Below are 27,737 nucleotides of genomic sequence, written 5' to 3'. Positions count from 1 at the left end.
CCTTTTATTTGCACGAGTTATTTTATGACTGCATAAACCAGGATGTGAAATGATTATATGATGGTTCTGCCTGCAATAATACTCATCTATGCGCCATGTCAGCTTGATAGAATGGGATCATGCTGTAACATAATTTTACAACTCTGGTTATGGAACCCATGAATCATATTTAATCAGGATATGTTCTATCAACAAATATTTTTCCAAGGACAATTAAGGTTAAAGAATTACATTTCAGATAAAATAATTGTCGCTGTAAAAACACATGCTATCACTGTAGCAAAATTGCATGGTTGAATGATATTTGTCGTACAGTAACTACGTTTCTAAACGTTTGCAAACTATGTAAAGATATCTTTTACTGATTTAAGTGGTGTCTTAAGGTTCTTCCTTTTAATACTCGTACAGCGATTTACATTTTAAATTATTGACAAACGCTCATTAAGATTTAGCGATACAAACGTAATTTGAACGTTTATACATCCAGACGTTTATTCAGTAATTAAAGTGCTATTAGCCAAACAGAATGGAAATAAGAAAGATCAAAGCCACTCGACAGATGGAGCCACTTACAGTCACTTGAGGGCGCCACATTCAGTAGGCTATATATACATAAAATGTTTTGCGAGTAGCTTAGTTGTTTTAGTCTTATGAGTCAACATCGTTGGTAATATATTGTGCAACTTTGAATAGATTTTACAAATACTTACTGAAAACGGACTTGACAATTAAGCTTAACCCTCCTTTTACCCTATAAAATCAGATACCAGCATCCATTTCTTTTATTTTCTTAATTCCGCTTAACATTTCTACGCGAATATATAAAAGCTATAAAATGCTTACCATTAATTAACATTGAAGATTCGTGAGAAATATTTTGTATATTTTCTGTATATGTACATTGTATACGTTGTCATAAAAAGGAAGGAATAAAATATGTTTAAATCAATATTACGGCAAAAAAATAAATATTTAAAGCTTGAATTACACTTTTTCTATGCACTTTCAAAATAAAAGTTATCAATTTTGTGCGGTACCTTTCATGTAACGTCATAAAGTCCATGACGTCATTTTAAGGCAACAATGCGAGGCATTTTTTTTCTTTATTTCAAAACCATTACATCATTTATAATCAGATTGGAGACGGGCTTTTGGAATGTGGCATTCCCTGTTTGAAATTTATCTTTGTTTTTTGTGTGTGTAACTGTCATGATGAATGAACTTCCAAACACATAAGTTTTGTCGTAATAAGAGAACCTATGAAGACCCTGGAGGGACAATTGATTTTCGTAACTTCCCACTTCTCACTTCTAACTTTGCACTTCCTCACTTCCATCTTCTTGACTTCCTACTTCCTACTTCGAACATTCCACACTCAATCTCACTTCCGCACTTTTCTGACTTCCGACTTCCTAACTTTTCGACTCTCGATTTCCAAACTTCTGCATACTTCTTACTTCGACTTCTTACTTCCTTCTTTCTAACATCCTGACTTCCAACTTCCGCACTTTTTCTGACTCTTACTACGACTTCCCACACTTCTTACTATCCGAACTTCAAAGAAGGAAAGGTTGGAAGTCAGAATCTTAGCTATAGAAGTTTGGTATCGGGAAGTCAAGGAGTTAGAATCAGAAGTGTGGAAGTTAGAAGTCCAAGTGCGGAAGTTTAAAAGAGGGAAGTACGAAGTCGGAAGTAAGAAGTGTGGCAGCTAGAAATCAAGTTCTGGAGTAAGAAGTCCAGAAGTTGCGGAAGAATAGAAGTAAGAATGTGGAAGCTGGAAGACGGAAGTAAAAGTCAGGAAGTTGGAAGTCGGAAAGTGCGGAAGTTGGAAGTAAGAAGTCAGGAAAGTTGGAGTCAGAAGTGCGGAAGTTGAGAAGTCAGGAAGTTAGAAGAAAGGAAGTAAGAAGTCAAGAAGTCGGAGTAAGAAGTGTGGAAGTTGAAATAAGAAGTCGAAAGTCAATCGAAGTTGGAAGTGCTAAGAGGCGGAACGTTTAGAAGTCAGAAAGTTGGAAGTTAGAAGTAGACGTAGGAAGTCAAGAAGTAGGAGTGAGAATGCAAAAGTAGAAGTGGAAGTGGAAGTACGGAAATCAATTGTCCCTCCAGGGCTTCCATACAACCCCGTCTAAATACTAAAGTAACAAGATTTTCCATTGGTTTCCATTAGTCTAAGAAATAAATACAATGAAAGCGTAAGTTTTGGTATTTGAATTTAAAGTGAGAGAAATGTTTAACATTATCTATATCCAGGTTTGTCAAAATTATATCATAAAATTATGTCTTTTAACCATCGAATTTATGTATTTGCATTTTCTAATAGTCCATTTTAAGACCATTTGTCATTTATGTTTGCAATGCCGTTTAGTCCAGATGTTCGAAAAGAAAACGACTTCATTGTAGTTACTTATTTTAATGTACTTACTAATTTGATTGGATCACGATGTTTTTATTAAAAATTGTGTGATTATCCACAAAATACCACATTTGCGCCACTTCTTATAATATTTCTTTGTGCTTGTTGCATTTCACATCAATCGATTACATCAAGAGCAACATTTTTGTTTTCATTACTAAATAACCGTTTAGCATTTCAATCATTTCGCAGGCTCAAGCAATACGTTACACATTCAGCTGACTCCCATTGTGTCGAATGGACAAACGATACCTTCACGTAAAATAAAAATTTCTAGGAAACTTAATTTACCATGGAATTATATCGGCTTTACCGCATGATCAACAAAGGCGAACACGATCATATTTAAACGTGACACAAATTCTCATTATCTAGTTTTCCCGTCATGACAAATAAATGTCATGCCGAAGGATTGCGTTTCATAGTGCTTTAGGACTAAAACAGTTCAATATATTCTGTCAGGATATTATCACTGCTTTTAGAGGAAAACTCTAGCTTGAAAAGATAAAGGAGGGGCAACTATAATAAAAATACTAACTGATAAAAACAAGAAAAATGATTGCACAGGAAGAGCCACATTCTCACAAAGCACTCAACACGGGAACGTATACACGTGTAGATTCTCGTCCTGGCGCCCGCGCCAACGTGCAATAACGACATCTGAAAGTTTTGCGTGTCGTTTCGGCGTGTTCGCCTACGCGACAAAACGAAACTAATAACGTGACATAACGAAACACACAGCGCGACAGAACGAAGCATTCTTATTTCGCGCTGGCTTGCATGCCATTATCAACGATTTCGTTATGGCTTCTTTGCGCGAGCGCCAGGATGAAATATAATGTTTCGTTTTGTCACGTTGGCGTGAGCGCGGCTATGTGGCACGTCTCATAGTGTCGTCCTGTCGTGCACCAAAGCGAGACAATAAAACATGAAATAAAATGTTTCATTCTGTCGTGTTCTATGTTTAAATTTAAAAAAAAATCTTTCAAAATGTCATTATGACGCGTTGGTGTGTGCGAAAGGACTATAGAACGAAATGTGCTACAAGAATCGCGAGCAAATGTCCTTAATCAGCCACCATACGTAAAACACATGAATATATGACATTCGTTAAATGACTAATATGTACCATATCAAGGTCGTTCAAAGAGCATCTTTATATATGTCTTCACCATTACGCCTCTGTTAAATTCGATATTTCACAAATCCCATTAATTAAAAACTCCCCTGAATGTACACTTAATTTGAACCAGTACTAGATATCTTCAAGAACACATGTTAATTGTCTTAAGGTGTCAAGTCCACAAATAAGCAAGTTCTATATAACAGTGATATTAAAATATATCAAATATTGATGCCTGGTAAGCTCACGTAATTTTGGTATCATTTGAAAGTATTGTCTAGCTTTACTTTTACGCTATACCAGTTACAAACTGGTATTTAGAATTGATGCAATTTTAACTAAAGGATGGTACATTTCTTATATATATATGAAACTGAAAAGAAAAACACTGAAGGAAATGCTACAACAAAAACGTACATCAATGACATCGAGAATGCGCCAATGAGAAAGACAGTCATTGCTCTCGATGCTTTAAATAAAGGTTAACCTCATATTCAGAGTAATAAAAAAGGTTGCAAGATTGTAATCCTTACACTCCTTGTTTTTGCCATGAGAACTTCATATCCTTGGATATAAATGTCCTTCAATTTTGCAGAACAGACAAGAATGGCAAAATAGGAACCTTGAAACATTTTGTGTAAACAACACCACAACCAGAGTCAATAAAAAATGAGCCGCGCCATGAGAAAACCAACATAGTGGCTTTGCGACTAGCATGGATCCAGACCAAACGTTTTAACAGAACATTTGAGCCGTGCCATGAGAAAACCAACATAGTGGCTTTGCGACCAGCATGGATCCAGAACAGCCTGCGCATCTGATCAGGATCCTTGCTGTTCGGCTTTCACAGCCTATTTGCAATTGGACAAACTGTAGCGAACAGCATATGTCCCTGACCATACTGCGCGATACGCAGCGGTCTGATCCATGCTGGTCGCAAGCCACTATGTTGGTTTTCTGCATGCACGGCTCAAATAATTCTGTTAAAAAGTTTTGTTATCCCAATGATAACGATGTAATGAAGCAAAAAATGTTTAAACAGATCCAATAAAGAGCATTTCAAAGGAAACAAATTTAAAAATAATGTATTTCAACATATTACTGACGACAAAAACGACCAGGAGATTTCTTGTGTTACTCTGTTGTTTTGTGATTGTGTTGTGGTGGGTGGTTGGGGGTGGGCTGGCGGGGGGGGGTGGGGTGTCACGATCCGTACCATTTCCTTCATAAAGATACAGAAAACAGCTGTGTAATCAAGTTTATAACAAAATAATGAAAGATACATCCAAGAAGACTACTTTCTAATCCACTATTATAACGTTTTCTTCTATGGCTCCAATGGTACCTAATCTCTACAGACGCGTTCAAATTGCTACGAATGTAACGTTTCAATGATACAGGAATGAACTGAATGTATATAACATTTGAATGAATACTATAGTCCGAAACGACAAGCTGAGTTCAAGTATGGGCGGCACTTAACGTACACCTAACGTCACTTAAATACTGCTTTTTAATCATTTATCCAGCTTTGTAGGTATATGTATTAAGGAGGTCCCCTTAAAACCATAGAGCGCTAACAGGCGATCTAATAGCGATTGATTTTAGCGCTTTTATCAGTCCAATGTAGACAGTAGAAATTCAATATTCATGTACATTCACTATTTTACCCATTTTTAGTAAGCACAAATTAGTGCTTTTTACATGCTCACATGGTGAAATTTTAATTTTGTACTTGATATATATAATTTGGCAAATTACGTTATACAAATACACTGCACTAGCACTCACAAAATATAAATGAATTTTCTAGATGAGAAGCGCCTTAATATGTTGTCAGTTACAAGAAGATGTATCTTTAAAAAAAGATACACGGCCGCATTAGTCAATGCACACATTAAGCTACGAAACGTGGATGTATTCTGCATCAGGTATTTTATAAAGCAAACCAAAATGTTTAGTTTTTAAAGTAAAATTGTCTTATTCTTATGAGCTATTTCCACACGAACCCTGCAACAGATTATAATGTCTAACAATACAGCTCAGAGCATCTGCACATTCCTTAAGAAAATTAGGAAACCTGTGTTATTTTTCATCCATCAGTCAAAATGTACAATTTTAGTCAGCTGTTAAATGACCTCCACAGGATGTAAAGATGAATTCTAATATGACTAACAATGCTTTAATCATCACAACGATTTTATGTTGACGTCACGTCCCAACGTGAATAATTTTAAGCGTCATGAACGCAACGAGAAATAGCGCTTCAAATTTCATGAATATTTTACATAATAACATGTTTTAAAACCAAATGTCGCATTGCACAAAAGTGTTGATTAAGTTACACACATGACTGAGTCAGTTTCTTCGAGCTTTGCTGATAATTTCGCAATAATTTACCGCCCGAACTGAACTCTGCCGCAAGACGTACTACCAATTCCGCCCTGACATGTAAACAAGGGGGGTGGGGTGGGGAGGGACCTAGCTATTGGGGGGGGGGGGGCGGGGGGCCATTGGCTTGTGGCCGAGAGGGGGGGGGGGGGGGGGGGGGGAGAAACAGATCTCTCATATTTGATAAAAGTTTTTCAATAAAGAACATATTAGATCGAAAAATTATAAGCAAAATTTGCTTTATTATTCACCAATTTATACACTCGGGCGGTTATAACGTCCCGTCCAAAGTAATTTCTCGCCCACGTAAAACGTCCACGAGTATAAACAGCGATAAAGCACTGTTTTGCTATAAATTATTTCTTAAATCAATATCGACCAAGTACTTAAAGTTCAACGTTAAGTGAAGAAATATCCAGCCAAATACAGTTATGAAGCAACTTCTTTATAAACAATTTTACGTCCTTAGATTGATCAATATTTATTTCCAAATATGCAATTTTTTCACTAGTTGTGTGTGCAGATGGTAATACCGGGGTATCTGGCTCGAGGGTAACTGTTTAGGCGGTAATGAGGCTTCCGCGTAACTGTTTCCCGAGAACCAGATATCCCCAACTGCACATACAGCAAGTGATCGAATATTTTTCTTGCATACCATTTTCAAGAAATAATTTAAAAAAATCAATCGAACGACTTTTTTTTTAGAACTATTTCTTATAGTAGCATATTTAAACAAAGTGCGGGAAACCAACGTCCGTAAACAGGAAAGACGTCAAAGGCGAATGACATAGCTTAGTTCCGGTTTTGTTTTATCAATTGCAGGGTTACGCTATGTTTTTATAATAAAATAACGTTTTCAAAATCGAGAAATATACTATCGGGAACAAAGAGGAATTGTCAAGGTACTGGAATGTTTTTCCGCTTTCTGAAATAAAATATAAATTACTATTATAGATCTTCTACATATAATATGTAGATCGTAATACATCATTTACAACACTTCGGGTGGTATATATAGATCTTCTACATATAATATGTAGATCGTAACACGTCATTTACAGCACTTCGGGTGGTATATGTAGATCTTCTATATATAATATGTAGATCGTAATACGTCATTTACAGCACTTCGGGTGGTATATGTAGATCTTCTATATATAATATGTAGATCGTAACACGTCATTTACAGCACTTCGGGTGGTATATATAGATCTTCTATATATAATATGTAGATCGTAATACGTCATTTACAGCACTCCGGGTGGTAAGATGGATTTTTCCAGCACCGGTATAAACACCAGAAATCCCTGTCTGGTATGCAAGAAAGACATACACAAATGTCATAGAATTAAGGAGTAAGACATTAATATAGTAGTGGAAAGCTCCACAGGTTCGCTCAACACTACGTAAATGAGCCTGTTTATGGACGGAAGTGGAAATGAAATGCTACCGTCCATCCCTTCTAGCTCCGGGATGAGCAAGAACTCAACGATAACATATTTATAAGTATCCGAAAAACAAGTTCAGAACATCTGCGCAGTGAGTGTTTGATAACGCGGTGCACAATTGAACCTTCAAATATAAACTAGCGTCACTTTTAAAAGCGCGCCCCCAGTTAAAATAAGGGGTTGGGCTTGAGCTAAAACGGGAAAAAACAATGGGCCAGAACAAACACAGTTAATTTAGAAAAGGGCATATAAGGTTAACTGGGCCTGCATAACACAGAAACTGCAAAAAGACACATTAAAAAGCAGTCACTCATATCCAAGGCGCAATCAATATACCCAAAGCTAGAAAGCGGGATGATAGGAAACCACCACACCAGAAATGTTTCAAGCTAAAAAACTAAATTAACCAAAACACAACATGAAAGTCGTGCTATTCACGCCCTCTAGCCCAGGTTTCAGCAGAACTCAAAATTTTCATATGCTGTAAGTACCATAAACAAACCAGACATCCGCAGATGTGTTCATACGGCGGTGCACATGGAACCTTCAATGATACACTAGTGTGCAATTCCATGAAAAGTGGCGTATGGTCTCCAATTAAAATAATGGGCTTGCCCTAAAATCTCTTTCCTGTAGATTGAAAGTAATACATATTTAATCTAACAATCTATGAATCTGTCTCCTCCGATAAATAGAACACTTCGCCTACCACTCAAACAATTTAATTATTGTGTGTATAACAAGACTTGAACCAGCATAGAACATTTGTAGAATCATTATTTAATGACAAGTCCAACTTCACGCACACTACGGAGTACATTTACTCTTCATTTTAATGACGTCGGAATGCGACATTAATCTTAAGGTAGGTCGCTACTTTCCACCCAAATATCGGCAACATCTCAGATCTTGATGAGTTTTGGTATACATGAACAGAAAATGTAATTAGCTTTCGTTGAGTAGCGTTATACTGTAAATATACACCGTTATTTTTGACGTCGGAGCGCCCACCAAGCGGTAAAAGAAAAATTGCGTCTTTTTTTACTTAAATACTTTTGATTTTAACATATAATTATCCGATTTCATTGGATAACAGTGTACATTGTTGTGTTGGCAGTACGTCTTTATGAAGAATAATGATTTTCAGAATGTTTTATAAATTTTATGTTCCACGGACCTGCATTTCAGTTTTTCTCATATAGTGAAAAGACAAAGGAAACTATCAATGTAATAAAAAAACGCGTGTTAATGTAAATGAATAGCTTCCCTGTTAAAGTGATTTATTGCAAAAATCTTCTCAGGTTGCCACAACACATGACATTTATCCAGAAACGTGCTTGTTCCTATAACTTGTTCCTATTGTAAGAGCGTATGACTCCTTGTAAATTGGTAGTTATTGCAGTATATAGCGTGATTCCTTGTAATTTGGTAGCTATTGCAGTATATAGCGTATGATTCCTTGTAATTTGGTAGCTATTGCAGTATATAGCGTATGATTCCTTGTAATTTGGTAGCTATTGCAGTATATAGCGTATGATTCCTTGGAAGTGGACCTGTTTTTCTTAACGTTGTAATGGAAAGAATCGGGGGGGGGGCGGTGACATTCCATTGGCGTCCCACGCGCAACGTTGCTACAACAAGTGACGTCATTTTCGCGGAAAGTATTATTGCACGACAGTTTTATTTGTATTATTAGCATTTCGAGAAATTCTTTTCGAATTTTCCTTATTTTGTTATCTCGCCATCAGTTCTATACACATAATTAAATTATTTGATATAAGTAAGTCATAAAAAGGTTTAAGCACCTTTGTATGAGGAACTATATGAATTCAGTTCCTTCGCTGGCTTATATTCGCTCCTACCGTCGCGCAATATACCCGCTGCAGAACTCGTGCATATATCCACAAACAAAGTTAGTAACCTATAGATATTGACCGAAACAAAAGTGTATAACTGTAATATTATATGCCCTTCTCAAATGCACTCGTTTGACTGGCCCATATTTCATACATTTAAGAAAAAGTGATATCGCAAGAGTCATTACATGTATCACTTTTGCGAGTCAATATCCCTTTTTTGCGGACTCGCGCGTGCACCCGTTTCGACCAATCAATTGAGTGTATTTGAGAATGGTACATAATATTACTAAATAAAAGTGATCCCGTCACTGTGGCATCCTTGCGTAAAGTAATGATACAAATGGGAAGATATGTCAACGCAAAACTGTATCGAGTTAGATATAGATAAAAAACCGAAAGAAATACAATTTATTAGCAAAGATGAATTTGCAACTCTGAAACATTACTATTTATTTGACTACTATACAGTTCAAATGGCCATTGAATTAAATTTGAATTATGTAATAAATTTTGAGTTTATGATGGTTAAGTTGTACATATCCTATATTTATGAAAATGCCAAACTAAGTTACCTTGATTTTCAAATAATCCTTGTTTGCATTTAAAGTGAATATCCGTAAATAGAGAAGACGCTTTGCGGTTTGAAACTTGAAACTTTAATGCTTGAAACTTTAATAAGCATAATACCGTAACTTCAGCGAATAACATTAAATAAAATGTATCTAAGTGGAAGGTTTAAAATAAAGTATTAAATTTATTTTGTAGTTAAGTTATTTGTATTTTTAGCTCACCTGAGCATAAAGTGCTCAAGGTTAGGCATTGTGACCTGTCATTGTCCGGCGTCCGTTGATTTGTAGGTCAAGTTTCAATCTGGGTCATGTTGGGTCAAAAACTAAGTCACCCGGTCAAATCAAAGGAAAAGCTTGTGAACACTCTAGAGGCCACAGTTGTGAACAATCTTTATGAAGCTTGGTCAGAACGTTTGTCTTGCAGATCTTTAGGTCAAGTTAGAATTTGGGTCATGTGGGGTCAAAAACTAGGTCACTAGGCGAAATCAAAGGAAAATCTTGTTAACACTCTAGAGTTCACAGTTAAAGTTTGAGACTCCTGAGATTTTGTCAGAGTAGTTGTCTTGATGACCTCTAGGTGAAATTCGAATCTGGGTCATGTAGGGTCAAAAACTAGGTCATCTGGTCAAATCAAAGGAAATAATTGATAACAATCCAGATGCCACATTTATGACCTTATCTTCATGAAATTTGGTCTAAGTGATGACCTTGATGATCTTTAGCCCAAGTTTGAATCTGGATTGTCTGGAGTCAAAATCTAGGTCACCTATTCAAATCAATGAAAAACCTTGAGCTTATAATAGGGGCTGCTATTTTCACTTGATGTGCATGAAACTTTGTCAGAGTGTTTGTCTGCTTGAAATCTGGGAAAATGTTTTATATAGGTTATATAAGGTCAAATACTAGGTCACCAGGTCAAATCAAAGAATAAGCTTGTTTACGCCCTAGGGACCACATTTCGTATTCAATCTTCAAATAACTTGGTTAGAATGTTTATTTTCATAACGTCTTGGATGTTTTAAAATCTGGGTCACATGGGTCTAAAACTAGGGCACATCAAAGGAAAAACTTTTATACATTAAAGGTTCACTTTTTTCTCCAATATTTCCCAAAACGGAAGCCAGAATGTTTGGTTTTTATAAAACCATGTACAATTTTCGAATCTGAGTCATCGTTGGTTAAACCGATATAAGGTCATTAGGCTCAAATCAAAAAAAATCTAGTTTACACCTCAAGAGTGGCCACAATTTTTTGTCCAATCTTAATGGAAATAGGCCAGTTTCCATGAAATCACTAGATAAAACATGTTTACACTGTTATGGTTTGTTACTCAGGTGAACGACCTAGGATCAGCTTGGCCCTCTTGTTTTCCAATTTTCGTTGTCTTCTAGTGAATTCAAACTTAAGGTATTAAATAGTGTAACAGTACTTGTAGTCGCGTCCAAAATAATATTCAGAAGCGTAACACACAGCCAGGCGAAATAATTGCAGACTCGAACATATGCAGTCTATTAATTATGAACGGGCCTCAAACTATTCACCTGTCAATTTCTAGTATGTAGTTGATGACTACAATTTCTAGAAATAGATGACTAAGACTGAATATACTACTACTACTAGGCTGATACATTTCAGTTTATTAAGATTCCTGCAAAACAGAATTGTAAACTAAAACTGATGGTGAATATTTTATGTTTAATTTGATTCAGGGCAGTCGAATGAAAGAATTACCTTAAATAGCTTGACATGAAACTAACAATTGCTATCGACCATTACAGTATTTTTGTAATTTGCCCCAATTTACCCAATAAACCTGCATTTATTTAGCAGTAGTAGCTAGAAAAAAAAGATAAAATATAAACTTCGTGACGCCAGACGTGACACGCTACGATAGTCATAGTAACGCATTTATTTTTATGATTAACTTAAAATTATTGAGTCTCAAAAATCGATATTATGCAACGAGCTCGGTCCATATATATTTCTCTATTTCCGTCTCATAATTGTACAACAAATATATAACATACTGATACATGCAGTAAAAGTACAACGCCTACAGGCCTCTGATTCATGTGGGGAAGTTGGCAGTTACTTGCGGAGAACAGGTTTGTACTGGTACAGAATCCAGGAACACTGGTTAGGCTAACTGCCCGCCGTTACATAACTGAACTACTGTTGAAAAACGGCGTTAAAACCAAAATAAACAAACAAACAGAAAAACGCCTACAGGAAACTTATTATCACAGGTAATTTATAAAAATTCTTGTCTTTTAACATCAACACATATTATATCATAAAACTAGAAACAGTCGCTAACTAAAAGTTAAAAAGGTCTTTAAAATCAAAATAAGTATTAAAAATCTGAACTACCGTGGAATTAAGGAATGGTTTAAAAATGGACGATCACCCTAGATCAGATCAAGGATGGACTATTCAGATAACATAAACATACTCAAATCATACTACAGAGTAAACAAAATGTTATATCAAGACATTATTTATAATGATAAAACAATGTTTTTATACATTGACATGAAACCTGTTTATACAAAATGTTAAATCTAAGTTGAAGGGTACTGTAGAAGGTTTTTTTGCCGTCAAAATGGAGAGTACAAACACTAGCTTTTCATCTTCTAATAAATTAACAAAATTCGTTTTTATGTTTGATGCTTTGTCTAACATTGGATGCCTTTAATCATCATATGAACGATATTGAAGAAGTACATGTACATATTTTTCATATTCTACGGGAGATTTACTAACGGGACATATTTTGTCTTCAACGGAAGCCTTGGAGGGACACTTGACTTCTGTACTTCCCACTTTTGACTTCTATCTTTTGCACCTATCACTTCGCATTACCTGACTTCGTACTTCGTACTTCTAACTTCCGCACTTCTGACTTCTAAATTCCGCACTTCTGACTTCTAAATTCCGCACTTTTGATTTCCAACTCTCTGACTTTCGACTTTTGATTTAAAACTCCCATACTTCTTACTTCTAACTTCTTGACTTCTTACTCCCTTCTTCTAACTTCCAAACTTCTGACTTCTACCTTCCGCACTTCTGACTTCCAACTTCCTGATTTCCATATTCCACACTTCTTACTTCCGACTTCCAAAGAGGGAGAGTTGGAAGTCAGCAGTGCAGAAATTGGAAGCCGGATGTCAGGAAGTTAGAAGTCAAAAGTGCAGAAGTTGGAAGACAGAAGAGCGAAAGTCGAAAGTCAGAAGATGGAAGTTGGAAGTCAGAAATAAGAAGTTTAAAATTTAGAAGTCAGAAATCAGGAAGTTTGAAGTTAGAAGTAAAAAGAGTGGAAGTTATAGGTCAGAAGTGGGAAAATTGGAAGTAATAAATATGGAAGTTGGAAATCAGAAGTCAAAAGTTAGAAGTAAGAAGTGTCGAAACTGTAAGTAAGAAATTAAATGTTCGCAAGTTATAAGTGAAGAAATTGGAAGTCTGTAGTCGGAAGCAAGGTAGTTAAACGTTAGAAGTGAGGAAGTTGAAAGAAAGAAGTTAGAAAGGTGGAAGTCGGAAGTCAGAAGTCAGGAAGTTAGAAGCCAAAGTTAGAAAGTATGGGACTTGCAAGTGAGAAGTACAGAAGTCAAAAATTAAACGTAAGAAGTACGGAAGTCAAATGACTCTCCAGGGCTTCCATAGTCTTCAATATGGAGGATTTCATATCTTCCTGTCTCTAGTCTAATTAGTGCTACACCACATCTAAATTTATTAAAAGAGGCCTATGCTTTAAAGGAATATGTAAACTCACATAGTCTTCAGTTACAAAGTCAGCTTTTAATAATTTATAAGTCATTAGTTTATTGCCACTCCTTCTAATGGTGCCAGTGTCTCGATTTATAAGAGCTTTCCATTGTATTTCTGTCTTAAGATGACAAATATCTGTAAATTTATCAAGTATTGCGTAAATAATTAAAATACACTTTGTTAAGAATACGTTAATCACTTCAGCAAATGTCTCTTAATAACAAATGATTTTTAAGATTACCAAATCTACGACACTCCTTATATAGTGACATAAAAAGTGAAACGTTGTTAGCTTAAACAGCTAATAGCTTGATTTATCTAAAGATAGTATCAATTCTTTCTGCTTTTGTGTCTGAAGCATCCATGCATATTAACAAAACGACACAACACATACAATATCTTTTGATAACAAAAAATAAAAACAGATTCGTCTATGTCTACATATCGTTGTTTAAATCAATTAAACGAGTATCCAACTCTTTCACCTGTACTATTTAAAATACTTTCCGAAAATAAAAACGGGTTGATTCATCAAGTTTCCTTCAGCTAGCATCAGCATCAGCATCAGCATCACCGTTATTTAAATGACAATGTGGAGCAAACAGTGGAGAAGCTATACGAGCGTTATTTTCAAAGTCTTTTTTCTGACGCGGCCAGTGAACCTACCATCGAACACAAGTGCTCTACCTTTAGGTTACCGAGACAGTACTTTCTCCTTATTTTTGCTTAAAGCTGTTTACATTTGTTTTCTATAAAAATCTGACATAACAGACTGATGTCTCCATTATTGCGCACACAATGCGATTAAATAATCACTCTAAGGTTTCATCTGTAACGCCAAGGTTTAAATCATTGTTCTTGATACCATTCAACGACTTATGGTTGTACTTCAACATGTTTTCATATGAACTTTTACATAATTTCTTGTTTACTATCAAGATTTCCTAAAAATAAATGTTTACATTCAACATTCTCTCTTCTTTAAATTTTATTCTTAAAAATAAAAAAATAAACGAATTAACATAATACTTTGAAAAGATGAAATCTGTTAATTATTCCGCCTAACATTGAGAAATTGTGTGAATATTAAACTATTTAAAACTTATTTCGTTTGAAAGGTTTAATATTTTATGAAATTGTTTTTATATGCGTTATAATAGATAATTTACGTAAATTTATACAAAACATCGTGAAGGAAGGTACTTCAAATACATCCTTGATTTGCAAAATATGAATATCCGGATAAATGTGGAGCAGATACAATTTAAGATATGAAACTGTTAAACAAACTACCGCAACACGAGTCAGTGAAGTAAAATAAAATATGTTGTTAAGGTAAAATATTTTGTAACTAAGTACTGCAAGTATTTGATTGTGATCTAAACCAAAAAAAAAATTATGTTACTATTTTGATAGTAACTACAGTCATTGAAAGCTATTTAAAAAATTAATTATTTGATATTGATACTATTGATGCAAACACCATGAGATGTACATCAGTTTGATAATTAAAAACAGACTAGAAATGTTTCACAGACACGGACGCCCCCGCAGCATAGGTATGGTACTGCTCACGACTAAAAGAAGGACCCTTGGCCTTATTTATTTACCCCCCTCCCCCCAAAAAAAATACTGTGGGAAAACCATAAAATTTAGTAAATTGTATATATATATATAAAGTATCAAGAGGTATAACTGCTATTAGTTGTGTTGTTAGTTTTGTCTAACGGGGTCTCAAGGAGAAAAGGTATCAATAACTGGTAATCAATTCTAAGAATATAACTCAGATTCTAGTATCCCGGGTCATTCAGAAAAGGAGAAATGACACTGCACTATTACGGAACGTTTAAAGCAAAAAAAAAAAACCCTCTTAAATAATGATTTAGTTAACAAATCTGCGACAATTGGTACACACAATCTAGTTGCCTGTTGTAAAAACTGATATGGACGCTGTTCATTTAAAAGTAGGAGGCTCGTCTTTGACCATGTACAAAAATGTTGAACAATGCTTAATATTGCAATAACATGTAGAATTGTAGCAAGGCACTATTTTTATATTATGAGTTAAATGTGTCTATAAATCATTCGGCACTGACTAGAAACCTTTTGACCATTAATTTCAAATTCATCAAGGGCCACTAAAGAAATACTTATTTTTCTCGGTAAAAATGGTGTTAATCTAAGTTTCCATTAAATGTAATTTCCAGTCATAAGCGAACTGTCAGTCCAGTTTCGAATTGCAAAACAATTGTCACCATCAAATGTTACATCCTGCCATTATTAACATATTTTTTATTCACTTGAACTTAAAGTTCCTCGTGATATTTTACATTTACAAGCACGAAAATACAAAGGACATATACATTTATTTATAATATTCAACGTATATTTGGAACCGTCGCACCCATGCCTCCAACCAACTAGCTACGCGCCATGAAAAATGCTTGAAGAAGTAATCATGGCAAAAGAGATGACAATATTGTCAACAAAACTTACTATTACCAATATGAGTAAGTGATAAGTTGTGTGGCTCATGGGTAAGACAAAATGTCCATCTTACGCAATGTTGTAACTACAAGTGACATTTATGAACATATGAACTTTGTAATTTACAAAAATGATACTTTATTCGGAAGATAAATGTATTTCGGACAGTATACGCTTTATGCAAGTGTTTCACTATATAACGCCGTCGCGGTATTTGTCAACTTGTTTAATCCCCAAATGTCTCTATTATATCCAGAAGATATTAGATATCGACAGAATTCTGAAACATATTTCACTATCAGATCTGTTAGCGAATGAATATCCTTGCCATCATTGATGGTCTACACTCATGAACTAAAATATTCATTTGATATTTCACCAGAAATAAGATATGTAAACAGTTTTCTTGCTAACGTTTCGTTAATTGACAATAACTTACAATAATAAATTGTAATTTACAAGACAACCAACTACTGATATTACTGCTTTTTTAACCTATCAAATAAAAACATATGTTTTTTTTTTCAGGAAATTCACACAGAAATAGGGCACATCGTACAGTTCATACTGTTAAGATATTTTGTTTGTAGGTTTCTTATAAAAAATATTCATTGAAGTCTGCAATACTGCAGTACTATTACTACAATGCGACCAAGTCGGCGTGTTAGACTTCAGATTGCTATAAAGTCTGCAAAACAAAACAGTTCGCATGCTTTGACATGAGATTTAAAATGTACTCTTCGTCATAGCTGCAGTATTATTCAGAAACAAACAATAGAAAACATGTGGCGTATTTGCAAATTGCAATAATCTACGTTTCAATTGATAAATGAGCTGCGCTGCAGTAACCCGCATATGTATTGCTAAATTTGATTAACTGACAAATAATTACATCTCAATAGTCAATAGGATCAATTAATCGTCTTAAGTTTCTTTTTATCAAATACAGAGTTTTGGAGATCTCAGGGGTCATGCACTTAAATGGTTGCAAAATCCGCAACATGTCATATTAAACGCTGCATGAAAGTTATCTCGTATAATAGCAAACAATCTAAAAGTCGCAAATTACGCGGAAGTACCTGCGGGAAATTATGGTACATCAATAAAATGTGTTCTACAACACTTGCATTTCAGTGAATCTGAAATCAATTAAAGGATGGCAAAATGGTAGTTAACCTGCTTTTCGCTAAAACTGCTACCAGCGTCACGAGAGAATTTTTATAAAATCTTTATTTGTGCGGGAATTCAAATAATGCATTGTAGAATCAGAACTGTTTCCTTTCTGTTCCTTACTTTTAAATGAATATTAATGAAAATATAATGTAAAACTTTTCCTTGAACAATTAAATACATGCACATTTAAAAGTGAGTGCTTCAACAAAAATAAAAAACGACACGTCAATACAGTCGATTGTCGAACATTTCTAATAATAATATAGTAATAAAAAGTTCAAGCCTCGAGCGTAAGTGCCAATGTATAAATGAGCCGCGCCATGAGAAAACCAACTTAGTGCGTTTGCGACCAGCATGGATCCAGACCAGCCTGCGCATCTGCGCTGTTCGATTTCAAAGCCTATTGCAATTACAGAAACTATTAGCGAACAACATGGATCCTAACCAGACTGTGATGATGCGCAAGCTGGTCTGGATCCATGCTGGTCGCAGACGCACTATGTTGGTTTTCTCATAGCGCGGCTCAAATAAATTAATTTCTTCAGTGTAGAGTAATTTACATGTTTAAACTCTCCATACGATTCTGGAATTATAACGGGCATTCTTTTACTTTACAATGCTGCACAACGTTTAACAGTTCCGTTTCAGATTCTGTTTAAATCATTTGCACTTTCCATTAAGTAACAGTTTTCTCTAATTTAAATAAGTTTCCTTTAATAAAATCACAAAACATTTCGATAGCCTTGATATATTTATGTTATCTAAATGTCTATTAAAATTTTAATACCTTTTGTGTAAATATTCCTTTACATTTATTACTGCAGTTTTATTATATGTTTTTAATATCCTGAAATATGAATATAACAATGTCTGTTTCTAGCCATTCAACGTATTACCATCTGACCATCTCACATTCCTCACGGTTTATATTTATTTTCTTACCGTTTATTTGTTCGAATCTCCAATGAAAAATAAGCACAGTGTGGGATTTAAAAACCCATAAGTATAATGCGAGATCAGGACGTTATCATAAGGAAATGCATGGTTCATTTGTGCTCAACATATTTCTGATTTAGGGAATATCTTTGAGCCGTCCCATGGGAAAACCACATAGTGGGTTTGGCGACCAGCATGGATCCAGACAGCCTGTGCATCCGCGCAGTTGGTCAGGATCCATGCGGGTTCGCTTTAAAGCGTATTGGAATTGGGGAGAAACTGTTAGCGAACAGCATGGATCCTGACCAGACTGCGCGGATGCGCAGGCTGGTCTGGATCCATTGCTGGTCGCAAACCCACTATGTGGTTTTCTCATGGCACGGCTCATTTATGCTCTTATTTCTATTCTACTTACTCAATATTTGCATAAAATTGTTATATACAAGCAGCACCTAGGTGGAACGCTTTGAATCCGAGGACAGAAATGCTAATTTTATTCCTATAAATCAGGCTAAAAATAATAAAACAAGCATTACCCAGTGACCAATATCTTATCCCTTTTCCAATATAACATAAGGAATTTGATATTAGTTTCCCAAGCTGCGTATAACACCATTTTTGGTGGATGATTCGATCCTAATGAAACAAAAAAGTTCTGATCAAACGTGTCCGCATACTTAGGATGGAAATATGTTTCATTTGTATTATAACAACAGAGGTCCCGATATTAAAAATCAGTCTATGTTAAATATTTATTGATCACATAAGAAAATTTCTACCGAAATTATATTCTAGTAACAACTGGCAGGTAAAGCTTCTCAAGGCGCCATAACATGCAATGAAATATACAGGATGATCCTTTGAAACCATAAAACGGAACAAAGCAAAACAATAGCAGACTCGTTTTGAATTTGTTCGTGACAGGAAATGAAATGTTTAAACCCCATCCCACACCAACATACTCCCCTCTTACCCTTAGCAACGGTTTAAGCGTAATTCTGTTACCATGAATATAAATGGACCAAAAATATATAAATACTTACTCCTTGTATCTTTTGATGAACTCTATAAGAAGGTTATTTAGTAGCATAAAATGTAACCGAAGTACATAACAGCAGGCTAGGGTGGATTGAGTTTGTTCATCAGGGGTAATGAAATATGCAGGTCTCCTCACTCCTCCAATAGCCCCTACTTAAGTGGAATTCAGTGGAATATATAGCAAGGTGACGCACTGCGCTTAAGTACCACTGCTGTAATAGTTAATGACATCTGTATCAGAGTCTTGTGTCCCTGTAAAAAGAACTTTTTTCCTATAAATATGTTTCTAATTATAAAGGCTATTATTTACCAATTTTATTTACTAAAACATTAGAAAGATCTCAATTAATTGTTTTGTTTATTCTTTGTAACTTCTTTTTATGGCTTAATGACTCATATCGACAAATGACTGCTTTTAAAACATTGCGAAATACTACAGTACTAATAAACTTTGATAATGTGGCAGTTGACCTCAATACAATCGACACTGTTTATTTTCCAGTACAGGTAAATCCAATAATTGCTTTACAGTAGATCTGTGACGGATTATCTTTGAACACCCCTGGACTTATTGGACTCAACTGCCACATTATCAAAGCTTATTAGTACATTTCTTTAATATATTCAAACGGTTAAAAAGCGTTCTATTATAATCTGTTTAATTTTGATTAAGTTTGCATAAACTTACTTTTCAAATCGCAGTCATTATATGTTTAGAATATTTAGGATTTTCCCTTTCAAAGAAGTAATTTGATAAAAATATGAAAGTCATAACTTTTTTCATCAAATTATCTGTTTTGACATTGGATATCTAGTGTGTCTGAATGGTTTCAGAAAAAAACTTATGACACTTTCAAAATGTCTCTAAGACAAATTCGTGTTTTTAGCGTAAGCACGTTTCACTTAAAAGCCGTCACCTTGATTACGCGTTACGAACAACGTTATAAAAGCAGGATGCTAATTGTATACCCTATTACTTGACAAGGTTAGGGAAACAATCTTATGAACTTTAACAGAAGATTTCGGCACTAGAACGAAACAACATTTTTAAGTTATATTTAAGGAAAAGATGTTCAGCACTTATTAGTCGTGTCAGTTAGTTCTGAAAATGGTCATTTACTGATATGGTGAATCATATGCAATAAATTGACCATAGTCCGTATTAAAAAAGCGATATATATTACGTAACTATGAAGACTTGTCTATCATTCAGTATTTAAAAAAAAACTATTTCACACTGAATTTAGTCCTTTTTTTGAAAACATTCGTCAAATTATGTGTGTAAAGCAAATTAAAAGAACTGAAAAATTAATTTTTACCATGGTACTAAGATTTAAAATTTTGTGGGATGCCCATAAAGTACCAACGTGTTTCACAAATTGTCCTTACACTGTCAGAAAAAAAAAATGTTACACACAAATTAATCATATTTGGATATCTCTTTCCTTCCCACTGAATTAAAAGTGACATAATTCAAGAACGGGTTAAATTATCACAAAACTCTGATACACTTTTATGGATTACCCTTAAAACAGATGCCAAGTTTTATGCAATTTCTTTCATAAATAAAGGAATTGAATCACTTGAAATACTTCTCAAAGATGTGAGTCTCTGTTCAGAGAAAACTGATTTTTTGAACTGAATCTTTAGGCCCTCATTCATCAAACACTGATCATGTACTTCATTCTACAAATCCATGTATTAATTGGTTGATAGTTTGAACAATACTCAGGCCTCTTGACCAAGACAGTCAGTCATAGTCTGATGTCTGGTGAAAATATAATAACGGTTACATCAAAGCAAACTAGAAGAATCTTTATAAAAGATACACGGCCGCATTAGTCAATGCACACATTAAGCTAGGAAACGTGCATGCACTCAAGTACATTGCATTTATCAAGCAAAAAATGTAGCTTTTAAAGTATAATTTTGATAATTATATTGATCATAATCTAGGATACTTTGACAAAAAATAAGACGTAAAAGGAGGGGCCGAAAATTGACCATTTTTGAAATTGTCAAGGGATACGAAATGACCAAAACTGAGACGAGTTGACTAGAGGACGAGTTGACTGTAAATCGTTTAGAGAAGGAGTAGCAGAGATGGCAAGTTATCGCAGTTTCACTACCGAGAGGATTCAGATTTATGACGTAAGCTATTTCCACAGGTGTCTTGCAACGGATTATACTGTCTAGCAGTACATCTCAGAGCACCAGCACATGCACCCCTTAAGAAAACATTATCTATTCCATTCGAAAACCTGTGGAACTTTTCATCCAGCAATTAAAATGTACAGTTTTAGTCAGCTGTTAAATTGCCTTCACCTACAGGAAATAAAGCCGAAATCAATACTGGCCTATGGCCGGGAAAAACTATCATTAACACTTTCTTTACAACCTTAGATGACAACATTATCATTATTCAGGTTCAATGCTAAGCTGAAAAGTGGTTGGAAAAGTATCATGACAAATTTATAGCCAGGAAGCTGTTATTGTAAACCATGTCAAATGTTAACTGTTTATCTAGTAAATTTGTCAAATAAAGTTTTTATATTTGCAATTTTACCATCTGATGGAGGACTGTATGGTGAAATTATATGAAATAAAAACGAACCATGTCAAGAAAAAGCAATTTCACTCCCTAGTGTGTCCTTAAACAGAGAACGTTTATACCAGTTTTTAGAACTGAAGTTATCTGATTCGTTCGTATCGTATTAATGTGGAATATGGCGTATTATGTTTCAAAACGTCACTATGATACAACCATTACATATATTTAGTTTCAGTTTCATTAAAACATCAATGTGTACAGTTCCAAAAGCAAATGGGTTAGAAACAAAAGACTTCAACGTCAAATCATCGCTAATTATTGTGTTTGTTCTGAATAAGTTTGTGTAATTTATATCAATATGATATCCTATTCTGCTAATACAGTTAGTTTTAAAACAGTATTATACATTTCATAGTCCGAAATCGAAATACATTTTAACGTCAAGTGATACTTTCTTAAAGGTGCATTGCAAAGACAGAATAGATTACATCTATATATTTGTATCTATGAAATGGCTTGACCACGTTTAATACAATGAATGTTACCTTTCTTCTACATTTCATCCAAATACACAAAACATTACGTAATTTGTCGCATTCCATAAGAGATATGTGGCAAGTTTACTATTTTGCTCTTACTACTTCTTTATCAACTTTACTATAGATGACTAGAAGAATTTAGTATGGAATGTACAGAGGTTACATATTTGTCTTGAAATTAACTATTGTGATTGTTTTAAAGAAGTGCGACATCTGTAAACAACGGAAGCGGACTCCCGAGCGATAACATGATTTTGATTAGAAAAATAGATGTACTAAGTTAGAGCATTGTGTATTGTATTTATACACTATATTCTTATTTACACAATATTTGTCAACACTGGGTTCTGTGAAATGTTTGGTCATTTAATACACACCTTAACATCATCTTCAAGGTTAACATAATAAAATCGATTTTCTCAAGGCTTATTAGGGCAATGGTGTTACAATGATTCAATGTTATATCGGCACTGACATTGCATACATATGAAAAAATTCAGATATTCATATCAACAAGCATTCGAAACAGCCAGGTTCCAAGAAAGGCAAACTCTAAATACAGAAACCCACAGCATCATATGTATTTGTGTGTAAAGGAAAGAAATGATGTAGACGAAGTAAAACAAAAAGACAACAAGGATAAAACAAACCCAATAAGGAACACACTTAAACGCCGCTTAATAATGCTAAAAGGTCAAAATGAAACGCATAGTGGCAAAAATACCACTGGGGATCTTAAACCTGGTAATAGCGACATCTTATGTTTATTTCCACTTTTAACACGCGTCACTCTTGTGTGTTTCATTAATTAGCCTATTTATTATCCAATAAAAGCTGTCTCGTGGAGATTATGATACACATTATATCTTCCTTATTTAGACTAAAATGCGTAAAATGTTAGTTTGTCTGTGTCAGCAAAAGTTATTTCATCATAAATAACACACCCTTTCTTAATTTAACAAACTGTTTTGCAATTTAAACTTTATTAACGCACCAACATGTTCAGCATAATCAATCTTAAGGGCTTCTTTTGGATGCTTTTTGATGTTTATTTTGCCATGCGCGGGTAATTTCTAGAATACTGCACAGATGCGACTGTTTTCAGCATAGCAAAGCAATACGCTGTGACTTGTTATTGACGTATGAAAACGAAACGTTAGAAAGTAATCTATAGAAACATCGGTTTGATAAATTGAAATTCTATTGTAAGTGTGTGAGAACATGTTTAGGACGTAAAAAATGCTCAGTGCTTTTTATGTTCTTAGGAAGACATTCACGAGATTATTTACATATTTCCATTTTTCGGAAGCAGAAAACATTTGATAGGTTTGGTGTCCTTGGAGAAATGCAAATGTTAGAAATTCTTGATATAATTATGCACGGACACACACAGTTAGAAGGTAATGTTAGTATTTTAGAAAAGATAAGAAATTTCACAACTTCATTTACAGTAATATGACACTGATAATTGCTAGGAAAGTGTTAACATTACACATATTAATGCAAATCGTGCGGTGGAACATTAAAACATATCAATAAAAGCAAAGCGTGCCATGCAATAGGGATAACGCAATAAGTCATGGTTTGTTGTCTGCAACAGTTCAATGGAATGGAAATGAACTATCTTACTATCTAAGAGATAGACAGAATAATTCTACGAATGAAGAAGACATAGCAAACAGGATAACAAGTGTCCATTTATTTGCGTACAGTTCATTTAATTACAATTGACCAAAATCAAAATGTCTTTTTTAAAATCATACAAATTTATAATTGCAAATGGTAAAAAATGACCGAAAATTTATAATATTGAAACGCTTCATTTGTAACCAATACACAAGTCATTAAGCTATTACACAATGGTTTTTTCTTTTAATTCAAAAACCACTAGTGCTAATGTCACAACTATGAGAAGAGTTTTAGTTAGTTTTATTAAATATGTAATGCAGATAGCCATGTATACTTCCTAAAGTTATGCCTTTTTAATTGTTGAAGTTTCACTGGTAGTAAAACCAATTTTTAACTACATGCTTATTTATAATATGGCAGCAGCGAGTTGTTTAAACTACATGACTTTTTTATGTCATCTATTTTGTCGTGAACAGTAATCAATTGTGTATGGAAAAAAATGGTTGTAGTAAATAGCTTGAAATATTTAAATGAGACAGACATGCTGGTCATGTTTTGATTTCACAATGTCTTTGTCGGAGGATTTAGTGCTTACCTTGTGCTCTGTCCTGTAAATCTCAACCAGTCATTACGTTAATTAGGATCTGTACGAATGCGTCATTGCAATTTAACAAATTTGAGCTGCGAAGTTTTTCATCACACAAAAGAAAAGTTTGATATAAAGATTGTTTTCTTATCCAGCTTCTAACTGGTCGTTATTCGACATTCAGAAATCAGTTCAAAAAAAGAACTACCTTTCCTTTGATTTTTTTTTATTCTGGGAGAAATGAACCGTCAATTCACCGTTTTAAACCGCGGCGAAACGGCCTTTATTCTTAAACCGGCGAGAATTATAGAATTACAAGACATGTGTTTTCGAAAGCTATACTTTATCTGGATGTTAAACAGATTTAAAAGTTATATCTAATGCTACTGTTATAACGTTGTCAAAGATAGCTTGACTCATATTACAAGGGAGTTTTAACAGAGAGTATAAAACAAATCCATTTTCGCCGTTTCGCCGCGGTTTATCGGCTAGTAATTCGTTTGGCTTTGGGACACTGCCTGGGTCAATCCGATGTACGCCGTAATGCACCGACCATGTATTTTCGGATAAACAATTTGTGGTAAACACCGGTAAAGAAAGAAACATACTACAAGAAAATAATAGCTGCATTTTTTTGGAATCTGACACAACAGAAAATCATAACAAGTTAGAAGTTTACGTGCAACACACCTGGCCAACGTACGCCGGATCGTCTGTTTATTCTTAAACTGGCGAGAATTATAGAATTACAGGTCATTACATTATATGTGTTTTCGAATTTATGTTAAATAGATTTAAACGTTATGTCTACTACTACTGTTAAACGTTGCCAAAGATAGCTTGACTGATATTACAAGGGAGGTTTAAACGTGCATTCCACAGTATAAAATAAATCCATTTCAGTAATATAGTATTAAGTCGTGGATTATAATTCGGTCGTACTTTTTAAAAAGATTTTCTGATTCATGGTATTTTATTCAAAATCACTCGTTTTCTATTAATTTTATATACGTTCAACGAATCTCACTTTAAAGCGAGTTAACTCTCAGGTGCCTACGCGGAAAAGTATTTTAAATCGAAACAATATTTCGATATATACATCGCCGTGAACACAATGTCCCTAAGAAGTGAAATTCGTTAATGTTATTTTTCATGTTATGAAACAAAGACAGGCGAAATCGATTTAGCTCTTTCTGGTAGAGTATAGTAGAAAACACCCCATTTCGGTCGCTCGATTAACGTCCAAAAAAGGCCTTCTGCGCATTCCAATATGTGGAAGGCTCCGGAAGAAGAAAAACAACAAGCAATGAAAAGCAGAGAAAAATGGTTGAAATGAGGTAGTTTGTATATTTCTTTGCTAAAGATACAAATTTGTTAGATTTCGATCGAATGATTGTGTCCGAAAGGTTTAATTGAATCAGCATCATACCTATATGGTTATTGATTTTTTGTTTGTTGTTGTTATTTTGAAACCATTCTTGAGCCTCGAGTTACTTCGCACGGTAGGTATCCTTCCAAATAAATCGAGTTGCAAAGCAAAGAAGAAACTCTACCAAGAAAGGCTTAATAGTTTTCGCCTTATATGAAAATTATAGTTTTATTATGATAACTGATGAACTGTTCGTAAACCATTTAGGTATATCTGTTTTTCAGACAAATATTTCTTAATATTCAGTTGGTTGAAGTTGTTGATTATTTTGCCCTCAGAAAATGCAGCCGAACTAAAAATTAATAGTGTCGAGTGGTTGATATTTTACTTTTACTGTACTATTTTGAAACAACTGGACCTGGGGCAAGTTTCCATAATGGGAAGCTACGGGAATCATTTTCATTGTCGGAAATAATCTAAATGTATATTTAGTAAAACCTCTCAAATAAATAAAACCTCTCAAATAAAAAAAAAAAAAAAAAAAAGCCTACCGGTTCTTTTGCATATTTATGAGATATTTATTTATGATAAAAGATGTCATCGACTTTCAAGCTGATATTATGTTTTTTTCAAACTTTTGAGACTGTTTTGGGTATCAAATTATTTATTTTAAAACGGTTGCGGCTTTGCGCGCATGTTATCAATGATAATCTATGTTATATTTTAAACATGACAAGCGTTTCGTTTCCGCACGACGGATCTTTATCATATTCTACGATACCCGGATACATTTTAACTAGTTCATATCTACCTTGAGAAGAACGTAAAGGACCTAAAGGTAAATTGTAAATGTAATGTATTTCGACCAGAAGAAAAAGAATACGTGTAATTCCCAGAACCAGAAAAAAATGTTTGTTTGTTTTTTATCATCTTTAAAGAAGCACCTAAAAGACGACCTGAACAATGATATTAAAAGTATTTCTTATTCTGATGTTTGAATTGGCTGATTTTTCAAAATTTTACGTTCAGTTAGAAAATGCAGCAAAACTGAAAAAAAAATGGTCTCCAGTCTTTGATAATTTTCTGTTCTATTTCGAAACAAATGGTCCTGAAGCAAGTTTCCATAACTGGAATCTACGGGAATCTCTTTTTTCATTTTCATGTATCGGTAATACTCTACATATTGTTAATGAATTTTGTCAAATAAAACTTACAGTTTCTTTTGCATATGATTGAGATATTTACACACGATATCACCGACATCATTAAAGCTGATGTTGTGGTATTAATGATCATAGATTTTAAACATGATAAGCTTTTTTGTTTCCACACGACGGATCTTTATTATATTAATATACGAAACCCGGATACAATTTTAATGGTTCATACCTACCTTGAAAAGAACGTCAGTGCACCTTCAGATAAAGGTGTAAATGTAATGCATTTCAACAACACTTACAATGAAACAGAATATATACAAGTCTTTCCAAGAATTATTTTGCAAAGATAATCATTGTTTTTATTTTCCTTTGATTCAGCTCAGGGAAATTATTTTGTAAAATACAAACTGAACAAAAATAACAAGCAGAACATCTTTGATTGTTCATGAATTATGAAAGATCAAATCAAATGATATTCAACATACCGATTTGTTGTAAATTCCCGTGAAAGACAATTTTGAATATTTGCCCTTTTTTCTTGTCTTAAAATGTTTTTTGTCACAACTTGTCAACCGATTATGCGTTTGTTAAACTATTAAGTGTATTGACACTAACGTAAATGGTTTATATAGCGAAATCTCAAATTGTCCGCAAATATGCAACGGTTTCAAATGACCAAAAAAGAAATGAATTTTACTTGTGTG

The 27,737-nt window shown here is 34.2% G+C and overlaps 1 long non-coding RNA gene across 1 annotated transcript; it reads right to left on the bottom strand.

The window, feature by feature from the left end:
- On the bottom strand, window positions 1–27,737 carry LOC128558626 (uncharacterized). The gene is made up of 3 exons (XR_008371762.1): window positions 27,519–27,737; window positions 19,205–19,451; window positions 1–122 (listed from the first exon to the last, which is right to left on the bottom strand). It is a non-coding gene; the product is annotated as an uncharacterized LOC128558626 (long non-coding RNA).

Source organism: Mercenaria mercenaria, chromosome 7 (assembly GCF_021730395.1).
Source record: "Mercenaria mercenaria strain notata chromosome 7, MADL_Memer_1, whole genome shotgun sequence".
NCBI classification, from domain to species: domain Eukaryota; kingdom Metazoa; phylum Mollusca; class Bivalvia; order Venerida; family Veneridae; genus Mercenaria; species Mercenaria mercenaria.
The sequence above is the reverse complement of the archived record's forward strand: the minus strand, read 5'-3'. Positions and strand labels throughout refer to the sequence as shown.